Source organism: Bidens hawaiensis, unplaced genomic scaffold (genome assembly GCF_021521415.1).
Source record: "Bidens hawaiensis isolate Kalapana, Puna unplaced genomic scaffold, B.hawaiensis_p1.1 tig00025547_1, whole genome shotgun sequence".
In the NCBI taxonomy this organism is placed as follows: domain Eukaryota; kingdom Viridiplantae; phylum Streptophyta; class Magnoliopsida; order Asterales; family Asteraceae; genus Bidens; species Bidens hawaiensis.
In genome coordinates, this window is record NW_027494077.1 from 163,607 (window position 1) to 178,499 (window position 14,893).

General features: G+C 34.7%; 1 pseudogene across 1 annotated transcript; it reads right to left on the bottom strand.

The window, feature by feature from the left end:
- Positions 1-11,822: 11,822 nt before the first annotated feature.
- LOC143571705 (plasma membrane-associated cation-binding protein 1-like) lies at positions 11,823-13,135 on the bottom strand (annotated as a pseudogene). Its single transcript, XR_013142142.1, has 5 exons — positions 13,054-13,135; positions 12,820-12,968; positions 12,653-12,742; positions 12,470-12,554; positions 11,823-12,088 (listed from the first exon to the last, which is right to left on the bottom strand). The product of XR_013142142.1 is annotated as a plasma membrane-associated cation-binding protein 1-like (transcript).
- Positions 13,136-14,893: the final 1,758 nt, after the last annotated feature.

Sequence of the window (14,893 nt, forward strand, 5' to 3'; positions counted from 1 at the left end):
TCGACATGGTACGCTATTTGAATTAAATAATTCTTTTCTAAAAGCACATATACAAATTTGTTTTCGCTTTTCGCAGGTATATATACCTGTAACTATCGATGACGAAAATTGGTATCTTTTTAAGATTTGTATGGTGACACTAGAAGTTCACATATTTGTACCTTGTGCATGTCGCCCAAATACGTGTGATTGTGACAATAGTTCATCATGCATTCATCAATTGGTTCACCCAATTATTGGCGAATTCGAGTCATTCTTTATATGGTTTCTAGTTCATATATCATACTGGCAACACTCAGGCATATGGGAGGTCAATGAATTACCAGCTTCAGGGGAAACGGTGTGGCCTCATAACGGTGGTCATATTGGTCCAGATTCAGGAGTCATAATTTGTATGTTATTGCGTAGGTTGGTTCAATTTGGGTCATTATCTTGGGATGAAACAAATTTACAAGATGCTTGTTTGAGGTTCAAGCGTGTCGGACGAACTATATACAAGGCGAACCATGTAGTCCAACTATGTTGCCACTTAAGTTAATTAATATTATGTTTATAGTGATGTTTATTGTAAATTATTTATTATATAAAATAAACAAATTAATAGAGAAAATAAAAAAAAATAAATTACCTATTTAAATTATACTTTTTTTAAAATTTTAGTTACCTTTATATATATATATATATATATATATATATATATATTAAACAAACAAATTAATAAAGAAAATTTAATTACCTATGATATTTTTATCATAAAGTATTTGAATTATACTGTTCATTTCCTCAATTTGAAATGACAAGAGTGAATAGTATGGTAAAACAGAATAGTCTTGTTAGTGTCATAAAATGTAACTGTTCACTTCCGACATTTGAAATGGCATGAGTGAACAGTATGGTAAAAAAACATAATAGTCTTGTCAAATGTCATAGTTGTTCATTTAAGTCATTTGAAATGGCCGAAGTAAACAGTGTGGTAAAAAAGTTAAAACATAGAAAATTCAGTGTCATAAAATGTCACTGTTCACTTCCGCCATTTCAAATGACGGAAGTGAATAGTGTGGTCGTAAACAAATTATAGGTATGGTTATATGGTTACCTTTTTTTAATCTTAATTACCTATGATATTTTTATTATAAAGTATTTAAATTATAGGCATGGATGATTACTAAACAAATTATAGGTATGGTCGTAAACACTCGCTCGAAGACACAAGAGTATGATGAGATAAAACCTGTTAACAATAAAACGTCGATTTGTCATTTAAAAAAAATGTTATAGGTATGGGTTACTAAACAAATTAATAGAGAAAATGAAAACAATAAATTACCTATTTAAAATATACTTTTTTTAATCTTAATTGCGTATGATATTTTTATTATAAAGTATTTAAATTATATTACGCCATTTGAAATGGCATGACTGAATAGTAGGGTAAAAAAAGGTCTTGTCAAATGTTGTGGTAAAAAAAGTAAGCAGAAAAGTGTGTCATAAGTCATTGTTCACTTCTGCCATTTGAAATGTCGGAAGTGAATAGTGTGGTCAAAAAGGTACCAGAAATTCATGTCATATCATAAATTGTTGGTACTGTTTACTTCCGTCATTTGAAATGGTGGAAGTGAATAGTTTGGTCAAGTTACCCTCGTCAGATGTGTCAGGATATTATACTATTCACTTACGCCATTTCAAATGGCGGAATTGAGAAAAATGAATAGGGGCAGCCTATAAGGGGTGAAAATTGTGTTCCGCCATTTCAAATGGCCGAACATGGGGTTAATATGTCACTTCCGCCATTTCAAATGGCGGAGCACCTAAATAACATCCAGGTCAACAGACCGTTTATGACACGTTCTGCAATCATGGTGGGTTCCGTCATTTCAAATGAGGTTCTGCAATCATGGTGGTTCCGTCATTTCAAATGGCGGAACATCTAGAAACCCAAAATTTTTTTCTCTCTCCTATAAACCATTACACCCCTTTCATTTTTCCTATTTAAAATTTTTTTTCTCATATATCGGTATCAATTATGTTATTTCGATCATAATATTTTCCAGACTAGAAGTAAAGAAACATCATTAGTGCTAAATGAGCAGCACTTGTGGGCTAAAGGGTGGTTCGGTTTGATCTCAAAGGGGTGGTTTGAAGGAGATCATAAAGGGACTTTAAATAAAACTAAGTCATACTTGGTGGCTAAATTTCTTTAATGGATAAGTCTTTTTAGTATCCATAATGGATAAGAATTTTTAGTATGGATAAGTCTAGCTAGTAGATAAGTTTTCTTATTTCAACAGGATAAGGATTGGTGTAAGTTTCAAAGTCTTACTAGCTAAGTTTCCTTACTCCTTAAGTTTTTGTTTGCCTATATAAGGCTTGTAAGGTTTAGTTGTAGAAATATATCAAGTGTGTCTTGTATCTCTTTTCTTATTTTCAAATAATAAGAAAACGCTCGTGTGTTTGAGCAAATATTTTTCGATCGTGTATTGGGTCTTGGATTTGTTTACTTTATCACTTGTTTAAAATGCAACAAGTGGTATCAGAGCCAACCCATTAAACATGGCCGATTTTCAAGTTGTTGGAGGCGTGAAACAATTGAACAATCAAAACTACAACACGTGGTTAACCTGTATGAGTTCGTATCTATAGGGTCAGGATCTGTGGGAAGTTGTTCAATGGTCAGACACCACCCAACCAAGAATCGAAACCAATGGGGAGATCAATAATTGGAAAGTAAAGGTCGGAAAAGCTATGATATCGTTGAAAACAACGATCGAGAAAGAGCTTTTGGATCACGTCCGAGACCTAGCAACACCAAAGGAGGCATAGGATGCTTTGGCGTCACTTTTCTCAAAGAAAAATGAGGCGAAGCTTCAGCTTCTTGAAAACGAGCTTCTGTCAATCACTCAAAAAGATCTCACGATTCCACAATATTTTCACAAGGTTAAGACCTTGTGTCATGAGATTGGGGAGCTTGATCCGGAAGCAAGAGTTGGAGTTGCTAGAATGAAACGAATCTTAATGCACGGTTTTAGAACCGAGTATCGAAGTTTTGTAGCCATGGTTAAAGGATGGCCGAAACAACCATCTTTGGTTGAATTCGAGAATCTTCTCGCAAGCCAAGAAGACTTGCCTAAACAGATCGGTGACATCTTGATTTCTAGCCCGAAGATCGAGACCGAAGCCTTGTATGCTGATCGAGGGAATGGAAAATTTCGACTAAGCCGGAATCAAGGACGAAAGTGGAACGACCGATACAAGAAGTCGGATAACTACAAATCTGAACAAAGCTCAAATCAGCGAGAACTGATGACTAATAAGAAGTCAGGAAAATCCAGTAAGCGATTTCCAAATAAGTGTTATAACTGTGGCAAACGTGGACGCATGTCCAAAGATTTCCCTGGGAAGTTGGCTGATGAAGGGAATGCAGCCACAGTCCAAGTGGAAGTGGCTTGGGACGCCGAAGCCTATTTTACAGCCGAAGAACATGTGATGGCCTTAACCTCGAACACCGAAACTGAAGACAATTATGATTGGATTATTGATTCCGAGTTTTCGAAACACATGACCGGAGAAAAGGTGAAGCTAAGAAACCCGGTCAAATATGAAGGTAATCCGGTGATTGTAATAGCCAACAAATCGAGACACAAAATCGCACATGTTGGGACATACGATTCAAACTACCTAAACAAGGGGAGTTTGTATTAAATGTTATATACCATGTTCTGGGTGTGAAAAATAATCTACTATCGGTCCCTCTGATTATGTCTACGGGTCGGTACGTTCTATTTGGTCCAAATGATGTCAAGTTGTTCGATAAGTTCGAAACCTCGTCCAAAGCCATAATGCAAGGAAGGAAAAACGAGACGGAGTACGTTCTTTCCGCATGAACGGCTTATGTGGAGAAAACCAAGACGATCCAAGGTATCGATCTTTGGCACCAACGTCTCGGTCGCGTTGGGTACGATAGGCTTGTCTTAATGATCGAAAAGTCTCTTGTAGCTAGAATACGAAAGATGGATGTCCGAACAAGCGTGGTGTGCGCTGGTTGCCAATTTTGTAAAGCTCACCAACAACCGTTCGAAAGCTCAAGTCATCGAGCCACGAAGCCCATGGAGCTAATTCATACCGATGTGTTCGGTCCGGTGAAACAAGCTTCAATAATGGGTATGAAGTATATGATTACGTTCATTGATGATTTTTCTAGATACCTTTGGGTATATTTTATGGAAGAAAAATCGAAAGTTTTTATAAAATTCAAAGAATTTAAAAGTGATGCGGAAAGGGAGACCAAGATCAATGTCGAGTGCTTTCGTTCCGGCAATGGAGGCGAGTATACATCGAAGGAGTTCGATGAATATCTCAAAGAGAGCAAGATTAAACGCCAATTAACTTGCTCAAATACTCCGCAACAAAACGGAGTCTCCGAAAGAAAGAACTGAACCTTAACCGAACTCTTAGGTAGCATGATTCACGGCAAAAATATACCATGTCGGTTTTTGGCTGAAGCAATGCGAACCGCAACCTATGTATCTAACCGCTTACCACAACAAAACATGAAGAATATATCACCGTTTGAAAAGTTGTTCAAACTTAAACCGGAGGTTAGCAATATGAAGGTGTTCGTGTGTGTGTGTTACGTATTCATACCGAGCCATCTTAGACACAAGATGGAAAAGAAAGAAACAAGGTGCGTCGTTGTTGGGTATGATTCAAAATGAAAAGGGTGGCGATGTTGCGACCCAGATACGGAGAAAATATGTTTCTTCACATGTAGTTTTTGACGAGATGTCGTCATGGTGGTCCCGAAATCGAGAAGTGTTACTGGATTCTTAAAAATTGAAAGAGAAGATTGAAATCGAAGTAACTTTCAATCTTGGAGAAGTAGATTCAGACAACGAGAAAGATGGGTCGAACCATGTCGAGAACGTTGGGCCAATCGAAACTGAAGATTCGACGAACTCTGCACCAAGCCGAAGTTCAAACCAAGGCCCATGGAAAACTGGCAGAAGTCCCTCGGCCCAACAATTCGAATCGTCGAGTCCGAAGCGCATGGGTTAAGGAGATCGAGTCGTCAAATAAAACCAAATCCTCGGTATGCTAATGTGGCAACTGTGGAGAATGAAGAGACTGAACCAGAATCTTTCGAAGAGGCAAAAGAAACCGAAAGTGGATAGTGAAGACGGAAGAAGAAATCAAAGCCTTAGTGACAAACCAAACTTGGGAATTAGTTCCCCGAGTAGATAACGTAAACACTGTACCGTGCAAATGGGTGTTCAAAATCAAACGAAAAGCGGACGGATCAGTCAAGCGATACAAGGCACGTCTTGTAGCTTGCGGGTTTTCACAACAACACAGGCTCGATTATAACAAGACGTTTAACCCGGTTGAGAAATTAACCACGGTTCGGGTATTACTTGCAATCGCAGCAAGTAAGGAATGAAGCATGTGGCAAATGGATGTGAGCAATGCTTTTTTTTACGGAAACCTTGATCATATAATTTACATGGATCAACCGAGAGGTTTTGAGAACAAAGAGCGCCCATGTTATGTTTACAAATTGAAGAAGGCGCTATACGACCTAAAACGGTCACTAAGGGCATGGTTTGGGAAAATAGGAGAGTTCCTAGAACTCAATGGTTTCGTGTCTACCATAGCCGATACTAGCCTGTTCGTTCGGTCCGAAGAAGACAAGGTGGCGATTGTCCTAGTGTATGTTGACAACTTGATTATCACGGGAAACTTAATTACCATGATTGATCAGTTAAAAGAAAATTTGTGTACCCGGTTTCACATGAAAGACTTGGGAAGGTTAAGTCACTTTCTCGGATTGGAGTTAAAGTATGAACAGAATGGGGTTGTTTTACACCAACACAAGTATTCGGTTGAACTTTTAACTAGGTTTGGCTGGGCGAGTTGCAAACTGGCGATTACTCCAATGGAAACCAATTTACAACTTCGAGCTGGTGAATGAAAGGAGTTGATGGATACAACTATGCATCGGAAATTGGTGGGAAGTCTTATTTACTTAACACTTACTAGACCGAATATGCGTATGCGGTAAGAGTGTTAATTCGGTTCATGCAAAATCCGAAGAAACCGCATCTTGATGTTGTTAGAAGGGTGTTACTGTACGTTAAAGGAACACCTAGCTTCGGAGTCATGTTTAAGAGGGAGTCAAGAATCGAATTGGTCGGGTATTGCGTGATTATGCCCGTGACTTGACTACCAGGAGGTCGACAACTGGGTATGTGTTTTTGATTGGGTTAGGAGCTGTAACGTGGAGCATCAAAAGGCAACCAACAGTTTCGTTATCCACACCCGAAGCCGAGTATAGGGCAGCAGCAGTGGCTGCTCAAGAGTGTGTGTGGTTGGTACAATTGTTGAAGGACCTAAATCAAAGTGTCAGCCCGAGTGTGAAAATTTATTGTGATAATATATCATCAATAGTGCTAGCCGAGAATCCCACGTTTCATGCAAGAACGAAACATCAAACATATAGAACTTCACTATCATTTCATTAGATAGAAAGTACTCAAGGGTGAAATCGAGTTGGAGTATGTTGATACAAATGATCAATAAGCCGATATGTTCACTAAAGCGTTGACTAATGTGAAGATGGTGAAGTTTTGTAATGATATCGGGATGATGAACGCAAGTGTTTAGAGGGAGTGCTAAATGAGCAACACTTGTGGGCTAAAGGATGGTTCGGTTTGATCTCAAAGGGGTGGTTTGGAGGAGATCATAAAGGGACTTAAAAGAAAACTAAGTCATACTTGGTGGCTAAGTTTCCTTAATGGATAAGTCTTTTTGGTATCCATAATAGATAAGACTTTTTAGTATGGGCAAGTCTAGCTAGTAGATAAGTTTCCTTATTTCAATAGGTTAAGGATTGTTGTAAGTTTCAAAGTCTTACTTACTAAGTTTCCTTACTTCTTAAGTTTTTGTTTGCCTATATAAGGCTTGTAAGGTTTAGTTGTAGAAATATATCAAGTGTGTCTTGTATTGAGTATAAGTTTATCTTATATCTCTTTTCTTATTTTCAAATAATAAGAAAACGTCGTATGTTTGAGCAAATATTGTCCGATAGTGTATTGGGTCGTGGATTCGTTTACTATTTAAATTGTTTAAAACGCAATAATTAGTGGCTCTCAAATTGTAGAGCTAGGGACTTCTTTGAAAAACTTAGCAACCGGTACCCTATAACTTACTAATGTTTATACTTATAGTTTATAACTTTATTTGCTCCTAAAATAAATTTTTGTACTGAATTAAATGCCTTTTAGGTAAAAATGAACTTACTAATGTTTATACTTATAGTTTATAACTTTATTTGCTCACCAAAATAAATTTTTGTACTGAATTATATGCCTTTTAGGTAAAAGTGAAGACGAACCTTTTCAAGTAAATGAAATTATCAGTTTATAATTGAGAGTAAGACTTACAGAAAATAGTTTTAACTTAATCTCTTAGACCATGCGTAGTCACCGCGTTACGCCGGCGTTTTGGCCTATACCGCCGGGGGCACACCGCCCTCTCGGCGTTTTGGGTCGGCGTTTTTGAACAGCGTTTTCTACAAAACGCTTAAAAAGGTAGGCATATCAAACAAATCTGACCGTTACTGCCAGCCGCCGGAATTAGCATAAAAATGGTGGTGGTGGTGGGAGGTTTAAGAGAACGAAGAAGAAGGAGAACGGGATCAGAGAAGAAGGAGAAGCATAAAATGGTGGTGGTGGGTGGTTTAGGAGTACGGGATCACCGGTTAAAATGGTAGTCACCAGAATTAGGTGACCGGCGAATTGAAGAAGACGAGATGAGGAGTTGATGAGGGTGGTGTAGGGCCGTTTATAGATTTTATATTTTTTAATGTAATTTTAAACCCATTTTATTAAATAAGTTTAAAAATCCCCATATTGGTAAATACTTTTTACCCAAACCCCATTTTGGTACAAAAACTCGGTTTATGTTTATGTTTATGTTACTCATACCTATATCAAATATCTATTGTAAAAATAATAATAATATTAGATTACTAAAATTTCTGAAGCAATAAAAATAAAAACACAAAAAAAAAGTGACTAGGCGCCACATGGCGCATAACGGCCAGGGGTAGAAAGTTATGACTACACCATCTTTTTGCAAAAAACCATAACTATGACCAGACGCCACGTGGCGTATAATGCCTAGGGGAGGGACATTATGACTACACAAGGTCTTATAAGTAGTAGATCTATACATATTTATGTGACCCACTTGGCAGATTATGAACTATGTGCAATCTAGAGTTTGTATTTGATTGAAGCTCAATCTTACTACTTTAATAAATAACTACTACTACATGCCACTTGTCACACTCTCATCCATTTTCATAGTTTTTAACCCATTTTCTTAAATATGGATAATACACCCACCCAATTTATTTGTTATTCAAACCTCTTATCTTTAATCCAATCAAAAACCCTAAGTCCCAAATATCTCCCAACTCCATCACGTATGCCTTTCTATCAGCCCTCTCCATGGCCTCCACCACCACCCCAAGTGCCGGCAACGAAAAAGACCCTCTCCACGACCGCCACCACCACCACCACTACTATCGCCTCTCTCCACTATATCTACTATATATATACATATACGACGCAACGGTGGACCTCAAAACCCCTAAATCTCTTTCTCTCATCTTCACCAGGTATTATTATTATTAACTCTTTTGATTGAATTTTGATATTAGATTGATTGAAGGTTTATGTTTAATATGTTCAATTTGATATTTGTGTATTAATTAGTTGTTTATAGATCATGTATTTGATATATTATTATTATTATTATTATTATTATTATTATGTAAACGTTTACAAATCAAATTAAATGAAACTATTATTATTATTGTTATTTTTATTATTTAATTGTTTATAGATCAACGTTTAAACTTATTATTATTATTATTATTATTATTATTATTATTATATATCTTGATTTGGTTATTATCAGCACTTTAATCCATCTAAATATACCGTGTAAACCTACGTCTCACTTTAAATGTAACTTTATAATGATGGTTGTTCACAAGATTATTATAATTATTATTATTAATGATTATTTAGACGTTCATTATTTGAATCAACGTTTAAACTTTATAATGTGTTCTAATTTTCAGTCCAATGTTTAGTTTAATTTAATTATTTAGACGTTCATTATTTGCTATTACATAATAATTGTTATGTTCATTATTGTTTCTGATTTTAATTAGCTTTTACTATAATTTCTACTGTTTAATAAAAAAAAATCATCACAAAACCTGTTTAATTTAAGTTATTGATTAGGTAAAGTTGAATCATCATTATCATTCAAGCCTTATGTGACCCAATTTGGTTAAGTTATCACTCTGCTATTGATTTGATGAATCTTTTATCGAATAATCTACGTGCCATGTCACTAAATAATGCACAGAAATAAAAAATAAATACTAAAATGTATGATGTACCACTTGCTTATGGTACTCAGGGAGTTAGTTTAACTGAAAATTCATATATGATTTAAAGAATTATATATGAAAATTCATATAGGATTTAATGAACGGTACAAAATTAGATTTTAGTGTAACAATATGTTTACAAAAATCTCAATTGGTTTGCTTTTTCAAGCAAGAAAATAGGCTATGATAGAAAAACAATTGAGTTTGATATAATAAAGTAACATTGATATTTTTGTCCATGCCAAACAAATCCTTTCTGATCTAGAACGCCAAAAAGAGTTTGTATATTCATATGAAACAACCCAATATCCATCTTCACTTATTGAGGTAACCTTAAGGTCTTTAAGGAGCTAATTTTATTAGCATAACATGGTCCGCACTTACATCTAAGGTACTTTACACTTTTCAAATTTCAGTTTTATATCATTATTATTTCTTTTAGAAATTTTAAGTAGTCGAAGTTCTATTGTAGGTTGTAACATTATAGTTCTTAAATCATTAACTGTTTAGAATTATTTGATTAATTAATTGATTTTGTTGTTGGCTTATGCAGTGGTTTGTGATGCTGAAAGCTTATAAAGGCACTCTTCTCATTTGTAAGCAAATTGGCACAGGTAATCGTGTATGTTGACTTATGCAGTGGTTTAATGTTGAAAATATTATGAACATTAATATTTTTAAAAAGGAATTCCGATGATATGATTTGTATATTTCTAAATTTTTTTCACCTACTATTATTCACAATTCAGTTAAATCTTTGTTAAATATTTAAACAGGCTGACAGTTTAATAGGTGCACATGGTGGTGGATCCGAACATGAAGCTACGAGACGAATGAGAAATGAGTTTATGGCAGCATGGGATTGATTGAGGCCAGAAAATAGTCAAATGATTCTCATTCTTTGTGTAACAAACCGACTTTATGATCTTGATGATGCCGTGATCCGACGGTATCCATGCAGGTAAGATAATTTTAAAGAGTGTTTTGTATTTTATAATGGGTAAATTGCATGTAAAAGAAATATCCTTCTGGTTAAGTTCTACTTAGTGAACATGCTTTCAAAACCAACATTTTAAGATCTTACGTTATAAGTTCATAATCATACAAGGGTCTTATTTTCTGTGGTTGACAGTTTATTTGATAGTTATGAACTTATGATGTATGGTCTACAATTTGCAACTAAGTAACAAAAGCTTCAAATTAATATATTTGACTTTGATTCTCTTTGCAGTATTCTTTTTTAACATGCTAATTCACTTAACAGTAATTTTTAAAATTTGATTCAATTTTATGAATCACTAGGTATGGTTCATATACAATTACAAGATTAGTGATGCTATTGTCCCATTCCTCTTGTAGAGTCAACTGTGTCAATTTAAAGCTAATGGTTGTTATAGTCTAGAAAATTTGATTAATGAGTATAACATGAGTTTAGATTAATATTTATCTTCATCATCTTTATGATAATATAATGTAAAATGTACTTTCAATAATAAGAAGAGTATAAGTTAATATATTGTATTTTTTAAATGAACTTCATGCATTTTATTTTATTATAATATGTAATCAATTATGTAGGTATAACTCAAAGGAAGGGGAGCAATGAATGATACAGATACAACTCAAAGGAATGGGAGCAATGGTCAAAATGGTTTGTATGGAATTCAAATATGGTTTAGAAAAGTCAAATTAAAATTGAGTCGTTTTTCTTATGATGCTTATCTTGTGATGATAAGTACGCGAGTAACTTCATTTCCTATAATTTTAATGTAAAATGTGAGTCTGTTAATGATATATGCTAACTTTGTTATGTATTATACTTCACTTAATTATATGTTATATTTTAATTAGCTACCCGTGATTATACGGGCCTCAAACTAGTTTATAATAATAAAAAGCTCAAGTAAATTTATGTAACAGGCTAAAATATTTCTTTTTTACACTAGTAATGAAACTGTCCTTAATTTAGACTTTAACCTAATCTCACTGACCCGTTTTGACCGGTTTGAACGAAACAGTTATGTAACCTGACCCGATATGAGTTGATCTGACCCATTAACCAACCAACTTATACGATGATTATTTATCTAACTTTAAGATCGTCAAGTTCCAACAAACATATAAGTTGTTGGGTGTGAAAAATAAATGATTTAGCAAAATGAAAAAGAAAATAATGAATAATAAAAAATAAAATAGCTTTTTTTTTATTGATACACCAAAAATTGTAAATCTTACGCCAATATCATATCAACTACAAAAGTGTAGCTTTAAAAATGAATACAAAAATAGAGTAACATAATAGAAAATAAAGAATAATATGTTTAACAAATCACACATTTAATTTTACCATTCGATGTTCTTCCTATCAGCAATCCTTTGGTGGCTCTGCTGCCGCCGGTGCTGCCACCTCCTCCACCGGAGTCTTTACTTCTGTCTCGGCGACCACTTCGTCTTTTTTCTCTTCCTCAGCGACGGTCTCCACAGCGACATCCTTATCTTTCGTTTCCTTCTCTTCCACAACTATGAAAGTTGAGACCTTCTCGAATACAAAGGTAATCGGTCCCTGAACAAGTGTTGGCCCGAACTTGGAACATGCTTCGTGAACCGGTTTCGACCCCGGAAACTCTATACAAAATATATAAAATTTAAGTAAGCAGCCAAGCAGTATCAGGGTATATTATAAGTTGTTCATCCTATATGGTTAAAGAGTTATTTCCCATGGTAGACAAATATATAACTTTAGAAGTAGTTTTAAAAGGTGTGTTTGTCGTAAAAAGTAAATAACGTGATTTGTTTCAATCTCAATGGTGTAAAACTGAATAGCAAATTTATTTTGTCATAATTTGGTGGCTAATTTGGCGACGAAAGCTTGATCGCAAAATCTGTCATAACAATATTATTTCAGTCGCAAAGTCACTTGCCACCAGGGTTTAAGTGACTGCCAAACCGGCCACAAAAGGGTATTTGCGACTGTGGTTCGTTTTCTAGCAGCGCGTTTTTAGGTACCGATTTTGGAGAGTTATTCAAGAAATTTGGTAACTCCAGTGGCATTCTTTTTCAAGGCAGCATCCTTAGGTTCCTTCACCAACTCCTGTTAATATTTACGTCACAAAACAACGTTAATTCTTGAAATTATTCGAACTTAAATCAAAGAGCTTAAAATACAAGTAAAGTTAATCACTTGTGGACCTTTATCTGAGTAGCAGAAGCTTCATAGATCTCGATTACTTTAGTTTGGAGTTCACTTTTCTTCTCTTCAAATTCTTTGGTATATCCTTCCTGCATGGACATGCATATATACATATGAATATAAATACTGGCAATCAAACATAAAAGAAACAAAGAGCTAGATCAACCTTAGCTTCATCGAAGGACTTGCAAGCCTCGGCTGCAGCGAGTTTCTTCGTGTTGTTCTTCTCGAAGATCTTCTTAAACTTTGGTACGACTGTAGACTTCCAGTAACCCATATTCTAATTCGATTTCGATTTATATGATCAAAGTCAACCTACGAATTATACGAATCCCCACATTCAACTTGATAGCTAGTTATTGTGCTTTGTTTAGACATTATAAGAAAGATAAGAACATACCTTAATTAATGAGAAACAAATTCTCTAGTAGTGGTTTGGTGTTTTAGAGTTGTTGATGGACAAGAAGAACTGAAGAGACATAGTGTGTTATATGTGCTTTCTCCTCAACCATATGCACTTATTTTATTCTTATTCTTCCCTTTTCATCCCCACACTTTCCTTTTATTACATGTCTGACCAATTCGAATTAATATGTTAATAAGTTAAAAATCCATATAGTCTTTTGGATCAAGTATCCTAGGATATCTTTTTTAATTTTCTTTTACTTTTACTTTTTATATGGAGCTAAACCAAGAGTTAGCGTAGCCATACTGAAAGAAACATTGTAGAAAATGTAATTTGGGTTACGAGGAGAGTTATGGGGCACATGAGCAGCATCCTGAAATGTCTCGAAAAGTCATAGCAGGTAATTTAACCTAGCTGTTGGACCAAACTCCATCAATTGTGGCTCCGATTTCGTCTCTGGATAATTTCATCAATTTTAGTGATTTCGTAATATTTCCTCTTTCGGTGTAAGAGGTAAATAATTTATTGCCTTCGTTTAGGCGTTTATTTATGTTTTCAATTTCACTACTATTTACAGTGTCAGGCAAATCGAATTCTCAAGGTACTATATTATAAAGTTTTCAACATTTGTAGCATATCAATTTTCTTTGAGAATTATGTGTTATTTTTCAACATTTCGTGATTCTGCTCTAAATGAATTAAAAATATAAATAAAAATAAAAATATAAACATCTATTATTCCAAATTTCAATCATGTCATTTCCCTGAAAATTTTTCTCTCCCACATTGCTAAAAAATATATTTTTTTGTTATTTTTGTTATATTTATAGATATTCAAACATTTTAAAAAACAAATTAACACTTAAATTATTAGTAAAAGTGTGTGATCAAAATGGTGATTGGCATGCCAGCACAATTGCAATGTTGGAGATATTTGATTTGATTTCAATTTGTGTCTAAAGAGTTGGTTGGCAAGTTGGCATTGAATGATTAAAGATTGAAAGAGGGGGGTCGGGGTTTCCTGACAGCTGGAAGGGACCCAATTGTGACCTGTGAAACCAACATTATATGAAACATTGAACAAGAAAGCTTGTCTCCCCAACGTGGGTTAGCTGTGGGTGGGGTTTCAATTTTCATATCCCCGCCGTCAATTTCTCCTTCAATATTCTTAACGTTCCTTGTATCACTAGGAATATAATCAGATCCACATATCTAATATTTAGTGTCATATAGTGTGCACTGTTAAAGAACACATATAAAAATGTAATTCCATAACATTTAAGTTCAAGAATATAAAGATCCAAAAAGTATTAGAATAAGCTGAAATAACTTATTAATACATCAAAAACTGCGTTCAAAGTAGTTACATGGAGGTCTAATAGAAACGTTATATCTAAAACAATCACAAGGCTTTCTTGATCTTACTGGTGGCGGATCTTCAACAATCTAGTATGGATGGGTCGAAGGTCAAGAGACCCAATTTTTTTTTCCTACTTTAAGTTTTGGGTGGGCAATCCGGTTTGGGTCGGGTCAAAAAATAGAATTCTAGATTCAATCATTCAACTAAAATACTAATTCAATCACTCAATTTACCGTTCTTACACATAAACATCAATTTTTTAAATAAAGAAAGACAAGATGCGAGGGGAAAGATGAGTATTTTAAAAAGATTAGATGCGAGTGGAAAGATGGGCACCTCAAATTCATATTCAAATACCGAATTCACATAATCAAAACACACATATTCCTCAAGTTCAAGCACCGATTCTTCGAATAATTCCAAACCCTAACATACCAAATTGAAAAACGCCGAACATGTTGCTTGCCTAATGTC